This window comes from Podarcis raffonei, chromosome 7 (assembly GCF_027172205.1).
Source record: "Podarcis raffonei isolate rPodRaf1 chromosome 7, rPodRaf1.pri, whole genome shotgun sequence".
Taxonomy (NCBI): domain Eukaryota; kingdom Metazoa; phylum Chordata; class Lepidosauria; order Squamata; family Lacertidae; genus Podarcis; species Podarcis raffonei.
In genome coordinates, this window is record NC_070608.1 from 71,387,136 (window position 1) to 71,399,308 (window position 12,173).

Genomic DNA, 12,173 nt, shown 5'->3' on the forward strand with positions numbered 1-12,173 from the left:
ATGTCCAGTGGCACCTTAGAGACCAACTAAGTTTGTTCTGGGTATAAGCTTTCGTGTGCATGCACAAAACAAATGTTAGTTGGTCTCTAAGGTGCCACTGGACAATTTTTTTATTTTTTATTTTTACTGCATCATACAAACACATCTACCTACCTGAATGTAATGGATTAATAATCGATGAATGTTCAAGGACACTAGATCAATTCATGTGCACCTGAAACAATGTGGTTGCCATCAAGAACATCATTGCATCCACAAGATTGGAACTACATTCTGCTGCAAGAGCAATTCAACCTGTTCCTTGGTGGGTTGCAGAATAAGTATCTGAACCGATCCCATAAGCACTGGCGGGATATATATGGGATTAGTTATCCCCTGAATGCAAGGCATTGGTTTTATCTGTCTTTAGTTTTGGGAAAGAAAAGACCATTGCAGTAAAAAACCACTGTGCATCACAGAATTTGGATGTACAGTCTATTCGATTATTTTATTTTTATTTAAGCATTTGTGCATCGTATTTATTTATTTGATCAATTTGCATACCACCCTTCATAGATCTCAGGTCGGTTCACAGCACCCAATAACTTAACATTATCTGAGCAGTCAGCAAAATAATATACAAGCAAAACCAGTAAGCAAATAATTACAACAAAAGGTGGGGAAGTTGCAGCAGAAAATACAGTGGTACCTTGGGTTACATACGCTTCAGGTTACAGACTCCGCTAACCCAGAAATAGTGCTTCAGGTTAAGAACTTTGCTTCAGGATGAGAACAGAAATCGTGCTCCAGTGGCACAGCAGCAGTAGGAGGCCCCATAGGCTAAAGTGCTGCTTCAGGTTAAGAACAGTTTCAGGTTAAGTACGGACCTCTGGAATGAATTAAGTACTTAACCTGAGGTACTACTGTAAGATAAAATGACAAAAAAAGGTCTAAAGGCAGGGCTTTTTTTCAGCTGGAACTCGCCTGAACTTAGTTTCAGAATCTCTTAGGTGGGCGGCATTGCCAGTATAAGAGAACAAGGCAGGCATTCATGGTGATTTCCAGCACCTTTTTTTCTAGAAAAATAGCACTGACTAAATGGTGAATAAAAAATATTGAGGAGGGAGGCTTGGGTGCCCGAAGAACCATTATTAAGTGTCTGATGAGCCTTTCTGAAGAGTTACATTCTGTAACTGGAGTGTGAACATTAAAAAGGCCCTCTCTCGAATAGGAATGGGGGGAGAAATGCAAGTAAGTTTGCATGTAAAAGCAAACCTACCAACTTTTCACACTCTGGAACAATAGGAGGACTGAAACGCAGCCATCCTTCAAAATTCACGGCTCTGGATTCTGCAATGCAGCTCTTCTGCCAAGTAACACATGCCAAAAATACTTAAGCTGTGGAAAATAACATGCAGAAATGCACTATCCTGAGGAAAGCGCTCTGCAAAAAAATATGTACCGTAGACAAAATTGCTGACAGAAATGTGTTTATTAGGATATATTTGCACTAAAATGCTGGTGAATTCTCACACCTTTTTTTATTAGAAAAAAATAGCACCACATCTCATTTGGTGGGGGTCTCTGAGGAGAAGCCACTAAAGATGTCCTCAGGGTTTTTGGTGGGTATATATAGAGGCCACACCTATATAGAATACACACACACACATTTCCGAGCACAATTCAAAGTATTGGTGCTGACCTTTAAAGCTCTAAATGGCCTCAGCCCAGTATACCTGAAAGGGTATCTCCACCCCCGTCGTTCTGCCCGGACACTGAGATCCAGCGCCAAGCACCTTCTGAAAGTTCCCTCATTGCAAGAAGTGAAGCTACAGGGAACCAGACAGAGGGCCTTCTCGGTAGTGGTGCCCACCCTATGGAATGCCCTCCTATCAGATGTCAAGGTGATAAACAACTATCTGACTTTTAGAAGACATCTGAAGGCAGCCCTGTTCAGGGAAGTTTTTAATGTTTGATGTTTCACTGTGTCTTCAATATTCTGTTAGGAGCTACCCAGAGTGGCTGGGGAAACCCAGCCAGATGGGCATGGTATATTAAATTATATTATTATTATTATTATTATTATTATTATTATTATTATTATTATTATACCTTCCTTGCCATGGGATTGTGAGCAATGAAGTTTTCCATGGGGGAAGGAGTGACTTTTTTAGATTTTGCATCATAGCTCATACTTTGCATTCATTAAGGTTCAATTTTCAATGATTAACATCTCAATTTAAAGGTTCTTGGCTAACAAGGCTTTCCTGGAAAAGACCTTTGCATTTGACCATCCTCCACAATCCCAAACCCTAGATGGAATCATGGGCTGTCTCAGTTTAAGGCAGTTTTGGGTGTTTTCTATCTAAACCTCCCATTTATTTATTTTATTTATTTTAAAAAAGCATGCTTTTTCTTTGTGAGGTAGCGAAAACACTCACAGTGACTGAACAGCATTTAATTCTTTTTTTAAAAAAAATCTGCTGGCACTTAATGCTGTTATATTTTCACACTCTTATCACAAGCTGCTATGGCTTATGGAGACAATATTCACATCCCATGGGAGGCCATGCAAAATTCTACATGATATCTAAAGATTTCTTTAGAGTTGCTCATTTCTCTGCAGTAGTAAATTCACCCGCCAAGATATCCAACAGGAAAGAAGATGACATCAAGAGCAAAACAGCTCCGCGAGAGAATTTAATGTCACAATAATTACATGGTACATAGTGGAGGCCACACAACGATTAGGAATCCTAGCACAGCTAATTAAGCAAGTCAAAATCACTGCTTAAAGTAGTTTAATGTGCAAGATCACGTGGCTTCTGGATCACTAAGTACCATGAGGAATGCCCACTTGCAACAGAATTGGAAAACAAAAAGTTATCTCAGGCACGGTGTGCCATTGGGTTGCACATACAAAGCCCCCCCTGACACATGCACATCAAAACCTCCGAGCTCTTTGACAAGAGTGCTGCCAGCATCTGACCTGTAATACCATTAGAAGCCGGTTTTCTGTGCTCTGACCCTGGAAAGGCTTTCTCCGAACTCGCTGCCATTTGGTAAAGAAGCAGCAGCAGCAAAACGCTCCTTTAAAATCCCCTGCGCTGCTTCATTTGTTGTGTATAGGCTTCACACAATAAATATCACGAGGCCTGGGGGTAATGTTATTTGGAGACCAAAGAAAAAGAGCTGAATGAACAAATACAACAGGACAGCCCTACAGGTAGTAGCGGCTGGCACACATATATTCTGAAGGCAGAAGCTGGGAAATACTGGATAGGGAACAGCTAGGAGAAGAAACACTGGAAGAGAGAGAGAGAGTTAACAGATTCAGAGTCTCTGGACAGAATTCCACTCAGCCTAAGGTCAAGAAGAGCTCAGAAAGTGTCAGAAAAAGAAAGCACAAAAAGGTACAAGTTCATTTTACAAGGTGTAGGAGTGACATAGATTAATAGGGACAGAAGGGGGTGTGCACCTTAATTGGGAGCACCGCCATTTCTAGGAGATACGTTCTTTGTTCTCTCGCTGTGATTATTAAAGTTTCTAACTGCTAAGGTGTTCCTTTCTTTGATCTTCTTATCTGAAGAGCACTGGAACATGGCGAGTGAGGGGTGCAGCCTGAGAGGGGTGTTGCCAAATGAGAAATTTTGGGGGGAGGGGAGGGGAGGAGAGATAAAGACACTTGGAGGGCTGAGCTTCCTTGATTCTTTTTTTTAAGGCAAGCCAACCCTCAACCCAAACCTGAAAATTTCTAAGAAATTCACCCCCACAATGTTCCCCCACCCACAACAAATCCAGACAAAATTGTGCACAGCACTAGTTCTGCGTGAGATTATAGGAAGCCATTCGTCCATCTCACTTGGTATTGTCTACACAAAGTAACCTCATTTTCCTGGGCTCTTAGGAAGGAAGTCCTTGCCCCACCCAACCTGGAGTCGACAGGGATCAAACCTGGACCTTCTGCAGGCAGAGCAGGTGCTCTGTCACTGAGCTGCAGTCCTCTCCTTTTGCCATTCTCAGATTTCTGCTTCTTGATCTTTGTGTGATCAAACTGCTTGCACATTGGCAAAGCTAAGTAGGGTCTAGTATGGTTTTAGATCAGAAGTGGAAGCATATGCTGAGATTCCTGCATTGCAGGAAGTTGGATTAGATGACCCTTGGTGTCCCAACTCTACAATTCTATGACGCCAGGACACGTGCTGCCTTTCAGATCCTTGCTCTAATCATTTACTCCACTTCCTATTGACCTACTTCCTACAAACTCCATTCTGGGCTCATGCTTGCCAAGATTCCATGAATACTTTAAAAGTAAATAGTGTGTGTGTGTGTGTGTGTGTGTGTGTGTGTGTGTGTGTTACTTAATGGGGCTTCACGTACGTTCTTTCATATATTGACTTGTGATGGGTGAAAATACATCCACCAGAGGAGAGCTTTCTGTGTGTGCTTGCATTTGCGAATTCAGATGTGGCCTATAGGCATCTCTCTTCTCTAAATTAGCTGGTGCACTGTATGCCTGTTACTTTCAGGACTGCCAAAACACAGTAAGCCTTCCACCACCAGAAAACTCATTACACTGTATCAGAGAACAATGTAGTCATCCTCAAGCAAGGAGCATTACAATGAGAAGCAAAGAGCTGGAGAGGCAAAAGATAAACACAGAAAAGAAGAATGTAGCAATTTTAATTAACGGAACAGCATGGCTTAGACAACTTGGTAACGATGAGCGAATTAGACTGCTTTGCGCACACAAACACACACACACACACACACACACACACACACACGGGTTGGTTTAAAATCGAATGCAAAGATGATTTTTGAACCAAAGGGAGCCAAAGGCTGGGAATGAGTCTGAGGAAACTGTAGGAAAGGAAGACAGGGGACATTGACATAAAAATTACAAGCACATTTTAGCCATTCCTGCTAATTATTGGGAAAGATTACAGCCGCTGGGCTACATGAGGGAAGGAATCTGACATAATGTATCACTGTTTGACAGCACTGTCTTAATTGAAATACCCCACTCAGAAAGCCTATGTCTGCATTGGAACAACTATGGGGAAATGAAGATCAGTAGGGAAAACAACCCATGCAACAGAAAATTGAATTGATTTTTGATAAATTTTTTTGCTTCAAAAGAGATTATGCTTAAATCTATTTAGATAAGTTTAGACATAAGGGAAAACACTCTTAAAGGGATCTTAAAGTATGGCAGTGGTAAACTCAGGAGCACTTCTTCGGTTCTTCAGTTTTGTTGTTGTTTAGTCGTTTAGTCGTGTCTGACTCTTCGTGACCCCATGGACCAAAGCACGCCAGGCACTTCTGTCTTCCACTGCCTCCCACATTTTGGTCAAACTCATGCTGGTAGCTTCGAGAACACTATCCAACCATCTCGTCCTCTGTCGTCCGCTTCTTCTTCTGCCCTCCATCTTTCCCAACATCAGGGTCTTTTCCAGGGAGTCTTCTCTTCTCATGAGGTGGCCAAAGTATTGGAGCCTCAGCTTCAGGATCTGTCCTTCCAGTGAGCACTCAGGGCTGATTTCCTTAAGAATGGATAGGTTTGATCTTCTTGCAGTCCATGGGACTCTCAAGAGTCTCCTCCAGCACCATAATTCAAAAGCATCAATTCTTCGGCGATCAGCCTTCTTTATGGTCCAGCTTTCACGTCCATACATCACTACTGGGAAAACCATAGCTTTTACTATACGGACCTTTGTTGGCAAGGTGATGTCTCTACTTTTTAAGATACTGTCTAGGTTTGTCATTGCTTTCCTCCCAAGAAGCAGGCGTCTTTTAATTTCATGGCTGCTGTCACCATCTGCAGTGATCATGGAGCCCAAGAAAGTAAAATCTCTCACTGCCTCCATTTCTTCCCCTTCTATTTGCCAGGAGGTGATGGGCCCAGTGGGCATGATCTTCGTTTTTTGATGTTGAGTTTCAGACCATATTTTGTGCTCTCCTCTTTCACCCTCAATAAAAGGTTCTTTAATTCTTCCTCACATTCTGCCATCAAGGTTGTGTCATCTGCATATTTGAGGTTGTTGATATTTCTTCCGGCAATCTTAATTCCGGCTAGGGATTCAACTTAATTTGCACAAATTTGCGTATTGGTGACACAATTGTACACATGACTGCTTTAAAGCAAGCCTCATGTGTTCAATGGGACTGACTCTCAAGCCAGTGGTTACAGGCACGAAGCCTGAGAATGTCTACTGAGTCGGGGGAGAGTTTGGTAAAGTGGTCATTGATGCTGACGATGCAATTAGCATAACAGAGCTTGTTGTGATGAAAAACAGCCTCATGTTAAGTTATTTAAGTGATAAATAATTATTAATTTGCTTTTTTTATAGCGATTTGAGAATTTTGGTGGCAATAATGATGGCTAACCTGTTGTTCTTACAATAGTTTTAGAATCCTGGTAGTGGGGTGACAGGAGCCAGTAAAGTTACCAAACAGATTCTCTTTGCTTAGAATACTCTTTACAAACACCTTCACTTTTACAGTCTTCTTCAGTAGACACTGGCTCAATATTGTGTTCAGCCTCTCCAGATCCAAGTCTTTTTCTTTCCTTTTCTTTGTCTACATAGTTTCTGTCTCTATGACAACCTGTAGTTGTTGCCATCTCTTTGTACCCTTTTCTGCAGATTGTCTGATAGAAGACAAAACAGCTGCCCCATCAATTAGCTCCAGGAACGTTTGTTCATTGGCCTAATTGCATACAGAAGGGCCGTTTCTCAGTGGCAGAACATCTGATTTGGCAGGAATAAGGTCTAGGTTCAATCTCTGATCTCTCCAGATAGGTCCAGGAGAGACCCTTGCTGAAAACTTTTAGAGCTGCTGCCAGCCAGCTCCTAATTTGAAGTAAGGCAGCATCCCACAGTTGTGTGTTTAAATTGGCAGTATTATTTTTTTAAGTCACTCTTGGTTGGTAAATTTATAGCACATCAACAACACGTATAGCTTGAAATAGCAATTTCTTGGACAAATGGAGTCAATCAACCCACTACCAAAAGCATACAAGGTGTACACAAGGTTTTGCTTTGGGTATGTGAAAACAATGCATCTGTCCCTCCCAAAATGAGGTGTCAGGCCATAATCAAAAGTGACTTCATAAAATGTTCTGGAGGTAGGGATGGAGGGGTAAGATTATTTTAGTTCAGCATTCTTTTATTTATTATTATTATTATTATTATTGGTATTTAGATATATACTCAGATAATGTTTATCAAAAATACATGTTTAAATATGCATTTTATCTCAGTGGATGCATTTTTTTAAAAAAATTCATGGTAAAACATACACTTATATGCGTTTTGATATTATTTTTGAAGCAGGAAAGGTATTCTAAAATTTGGAGAAGTGTGAAATGCAAAACATCATTTGGAATCTTGTTGATCACCTCTCCTACTGGGCAGCTATCTTTCCACAAGGTCCAACATGGATGCCGAAATCCAGCATCACCTGAGCTTTGCGAGTGCAGCTTTCTCCCAGCTGAAGCGCAGAGTGTTTGAGGACCAGGACATTCACAGGGAAACCAAAATGCTTTTTACAAAGCTATTGTGCTATCAACTTTACTGTACCCTTTCTGCAGATTGGTGCTTGCTCTAAAAAGACAGGTTTTCCTGGGGAAAGCAGCAGGACAAAAACAAACAAAAACTATCGGACTCTGAGCTTTAAGTGTGGACCTGTGTCTGAAAAGTGCGGTCTGGATGAGCCCGTAACTCTATCTTGAGGGGAAATGTAGATGTTTCATTTGTGAGTGTTATGAAAAGATTTTGACTATGGGAACCATATTGCCTCTGGATATATATTTAACAATTTGCACTCTGATATTCCCTGATGTCTACAGGGTAGATGAAGATGGTACACTTTTGTGAGACAGTCCGTAAATACACAAGGAAAGGAAATCCTTTCTTCAAAGAAGATGCACTCTGCATTGGAATCACGTAGAAAGGATGGGTTGGGGAACAGAAGGTAGAGTGGCTCAGTTCACAGCAGATCTGAGAATACGTCAAAGCTCAAAGAGAATAGAATGAGTCCCTTGATTATTTCATATGGAGTCCTTGGGTATCAAAGGGAAGGCTCCTGCTTGCTCAACGGTGTGTATTCCATTCATTTAATGATAGGGGCATTTTCTATACAGAGGTCTCATATCTGACTGATGAAGGGGGAGCTCTATCACAAAATCTCTCTCTCTCTCTCTTTGTGTGTATGCAAGGGGAAGAAAATAATGTAATTTGAATATTGGCACAGTAATCCTAAAAATATGGGCACACTGAATGATAGATGGCAGCCTTTACATAATGACAGATTGCTTATTGGTACTAATACTAACCTAGCAGCTTTCTGTTTTAACTCCAACTTACTGGAATTGACATTTCTTATTTCATGTAGGAAAATTATTTCCTCCCTCATCTCTGTAATGCCTCAAATCTTCCTGTTTATCTGTTCAGCCTAATAAGAACTGCCTTAGTGGAACAGGAGAACAATTCATGGATTGCTGATCGAGTCTAAAAGCTATTTCAGACATGCATGTTGTGCATCACTTGAGTTTTTCACACACTGTTATTCTGCAGTTTACAACTTCCAGCTAAGTGTGTGAATGGACTCTACTGGAAAAAAGGAGATGGATCCAGACTAACATGCATCTGCACTATACATTGAAAGCAGTATAATGCTCCTTGAAACACTAATGCTCTCCTTGGTTCCCCCTTCTAAAAATGGTCCATTTTAGAGCCAGTTACCTGTTGAATCTCCGGCCAGTCTCACTAAGATTCACTTTTACTGAACTGCATTTTCAAGCTATACCATCCACCGTCCTGGACGGACGATGCCATACAAAGGTACAGGGTACCATACAAACACAGATTCTGTATATGTTGGCAACCACAGTTGGAAGACATATTGCACTATTTACTATTTTGCCCACTATACTTTGGACCTAGGAGGCAATTTCTTACATTACCATCCATACAGGAAAGATGTCTATCCCTGGCATAGAAGGTCCTATGGCTTCTTAGCAATGTAAACACTTCAATGACTCACAAAGTCACCCTTTTTGCTGTGGCGGCCAAAAAGATCAGAAAGAAGACCCTGGACAATACAACAGTGAACTGTAAGGGAGACATAGAGATATAAATAGAGACTGTTATTTGTGGTGTGGCACCCCTTTTGCTTGTATTTAGTTTTGATTCAGATTTGTCACTGCCAATGGCTAGTACAATAAAGTTATTTGGATGTGCTTAGGGGAAAATCTGTGGTGGTGTATAGGTGGAACATTATATGGCTGTAGTGTGGCACACTACAAGCAATCTGAGGCATATTTCATCTATGGATGCTTTCCGTATCCACCATCATCCCTTTCGTCCTCGCTGTGATGAGCCGTTTTCCTGGTGTTTTGAAAGCAAGCTTAGAAGATTTCACTTTACATTCCCTCCCATATCGATCAATTTGTAAATTTATGAACAATTTCATGCTCCATTATTACAGAACCTTGGGTGGATTAGGAGCACTTTAAAGACCTTAAAAAACCCAAGATGGAATCGTGACAAATGCAACAGCTCATGACCATAGAGCCTAGAAATGGGCAGGAGAATAATGGAGACCTGCTAGACAGTAGAGATTTAGCAGGGTTGGGGAGCACAGAGGGAGATTAGAAAAGCTTATTTTCAAGCATCCTCATTTCTGGAAAATATTATGTTAGAGCTCTTCTCTTAGTCTGACCCAGCTGTCAGAGAAGATGGGCTTCTGAATTAAAATATTTCTAAATACAAACAAGTATTGGGTGTATTGAGTAGCTTGGAAATGCTTGCTAATTTATTAATCCCTTCCTATTTTTCATAGTCCTCAAGCTTGCTGTTTTCCTATCAAAATACTGAAAATCCTCTCAAATCGTAAACTTGGTCTGTCACAACCACAGTCTCTATGTGAAATAATATACAAATGACTTGATGTTTCTTATTTTAAAAAAACACAGACACACACACATAAAATGAATAAATTTTCCCCATATGTATTTTATCTGTCACTGCGAAATGAAGGAACCTGTTCCATATGCAGAGTCTAGGATGACAGGAATAACCAATCAGATTTAGACTGCACTTTTCCATTTCTCAACAATGGTCACAGTTAAGGCCTCAGTGAATAGCTTTGATTAATAACATTCTCTATATTGTATCATTTCCTGCACAGTACCTCATCAAAATGAATAACTTCAGAAGGCAGCTCAGAAAGAATTTCAGGTTTTGAAAGGAGAGAGAGAGAGAGAGAGAGAGAGAGAGAGAGAGAGAGAGAGAGAATCTATCACCAATTGATTTATTTTCTTAATGATGAGTCATTCAGCATGATGCTGACCAAGAACTGGAGACTATGGGCAAAACTAGCAGTCATGTGTCTTCAAAAGGTTAAAAGCAGCTGAGGAGATGCCATCAATTTTAGGACTGCAGCAGGGGGTCCCTGCAACTGTTTCTTGAAACTGTGTTCCTCCGAAGCACAAAGAAGATTTGATTGGGAACATAGCGGGTTCAAAGGGTGAATGGCTTCTCCCTGCTACCCCAGCCCAGCTGCTGTTTGTTACAATTACACAACCACTCACTGTGTGGTCATCCTCACATTTAGTTTGGCCCTATAAATAAACCCTTAAAAACTGAAACTATACAGATACTGCAAGTCAGGCCAGACACAATCTTGCAAAACTTCCAGAAAGGTTTAATGATTGCCTGTGATGAGTCAGAGGCAAGAGTGTCCCGTCAGAGGTGGACTTAGATGTCAGGGACTGGTCAGAAGAGAAACGGTGGAGACCACCTCCCCATCCTGACCCTTCCAGGGAGAAGGAAGAGGAAAACAGTATAGATTTACAACAGGGGTTTGAGGGAGGTAGCAGCTCAGAGGCAGATGAGGGGGAAAGTTGGGAAATCATGGGAGAGCATTCCAAATCCACCATCTCCCAGAACCCAGCAAGCCTTAAAAGTAGGAGAGCAAAGAGCTCAAAGACAAAGGGCACTTAGTGGCACGCATAGAGGAAGTGATGAGGTTGACGAATGAGGAAGTGGGAGAGGCGGTGGTGGAGATTCACTCAGGACAACACCATTATCCAAGAGGTTGGGTTCTATAGCCTCTCTCTGTAAAGTTTGAAATAAAAAAGGACTGCATGAAACTTTTCCTTGTCTTTATACTGTTCTGGGCAACCAGCCAGAAGCCACTAACAGCACCCTGACAGCAGAGAGCAGAGAGCAATAGCTATTCAAATTACCTACCTTCCAACCTTTCTTGAGAAAGGAAATGTGGTTGTATGAATCCATCCCAAAGTCACACATAAAGTTGATTATTTGATGGGTACAGGGTTTGCTAATGTATATCTATTGGTCTCAGCTTGGTAGGTTACAAACTGGCAAACCAATCTAAAACTTTTTCCCAATAGTAAAAGTTAATATATCCCCCAAATAAAACTATTCATCACCTATTGTGGAGATCCATCTTGACAGGGCTGAGATGCAGTCTGACTATTAACTGTTTCTGGCTTTACCAAGACTTAAAGCAGATCCTCTTTATGACATCACACATGACATCAGAATGGCATGTTTGCATTCAACCTAGACTATCTCCATGCCAACAGCAATGCCCATTAAAGCTCTGCAACCAAGTAACCATCAGCCTGACTACCCAGTTGTTTCTCTCTAGACTATTGGATGTTCAAAGCCTGAAGAAGAGCTGCGTATAATCTGAAATCCTGCTTCCACTGTTAAAGAAAACTAATTGTCAGGGACTGAGCAGCCGAGAGCTGCTGACAGCATCCTGACATTAAGGGAGCGTGACCAGTTCACTCATATGGGGCATGGAGCCTCAGGGATGGTGCAGGAGATGCCACAACTAGGATTTAAAATGGAGCAGAAGGTGGGGGGACAAATTTTGGCATCACACAGGGCACTGCTGAAATTTGAGCCCCAAAGTCAGCCACTGGCTCCATAACTGGCTCAATAACAGCCATGAAGAAAGAATCTCTGCATGCCCTTGTTTCAGGCATTGGTTTAATAATCACATGGACGCTTGCAGCAGACTTCAGGTCTGATTCATACCATATTAATGGAAAGGTGCAGCTGCTTCTACACTTTTCCCATTACAGGGTGAATCAGTGATGCTGTTATCCCACACCAGGACGCCAACTACTAGGTGACTGTAGCCCCCCCAAAAAT

The 12,173-nt window shown here is 41.4% G+C and overlaps 1 long non-coding RNA gene across 2 annotated transcripts in view; it reads right to left on the reverse strand.

The window, feature by feature from the left end:
* The window catches only part of LOC128417884 (uncharacterized), a 236,041-nt gene extending 224,557 nt beyond the window's left edge, over nucleotides 1-11,484 (reverse strand). For both annotated transcript variants that reach the window (XR_008331590.1, XR_008331589.1), the window contains exon 1: nucleotides 11,441-11,484. This is a non-coding gene — a long non-coding RNA (uncharacterized LOC128417884). The remainder of the gene's footprint in view (nucleotides 1-11,440) is intronic.
* Between the last annotated feature and the right edge of the window lie 689 nt (nucleotides 11,485-12,173).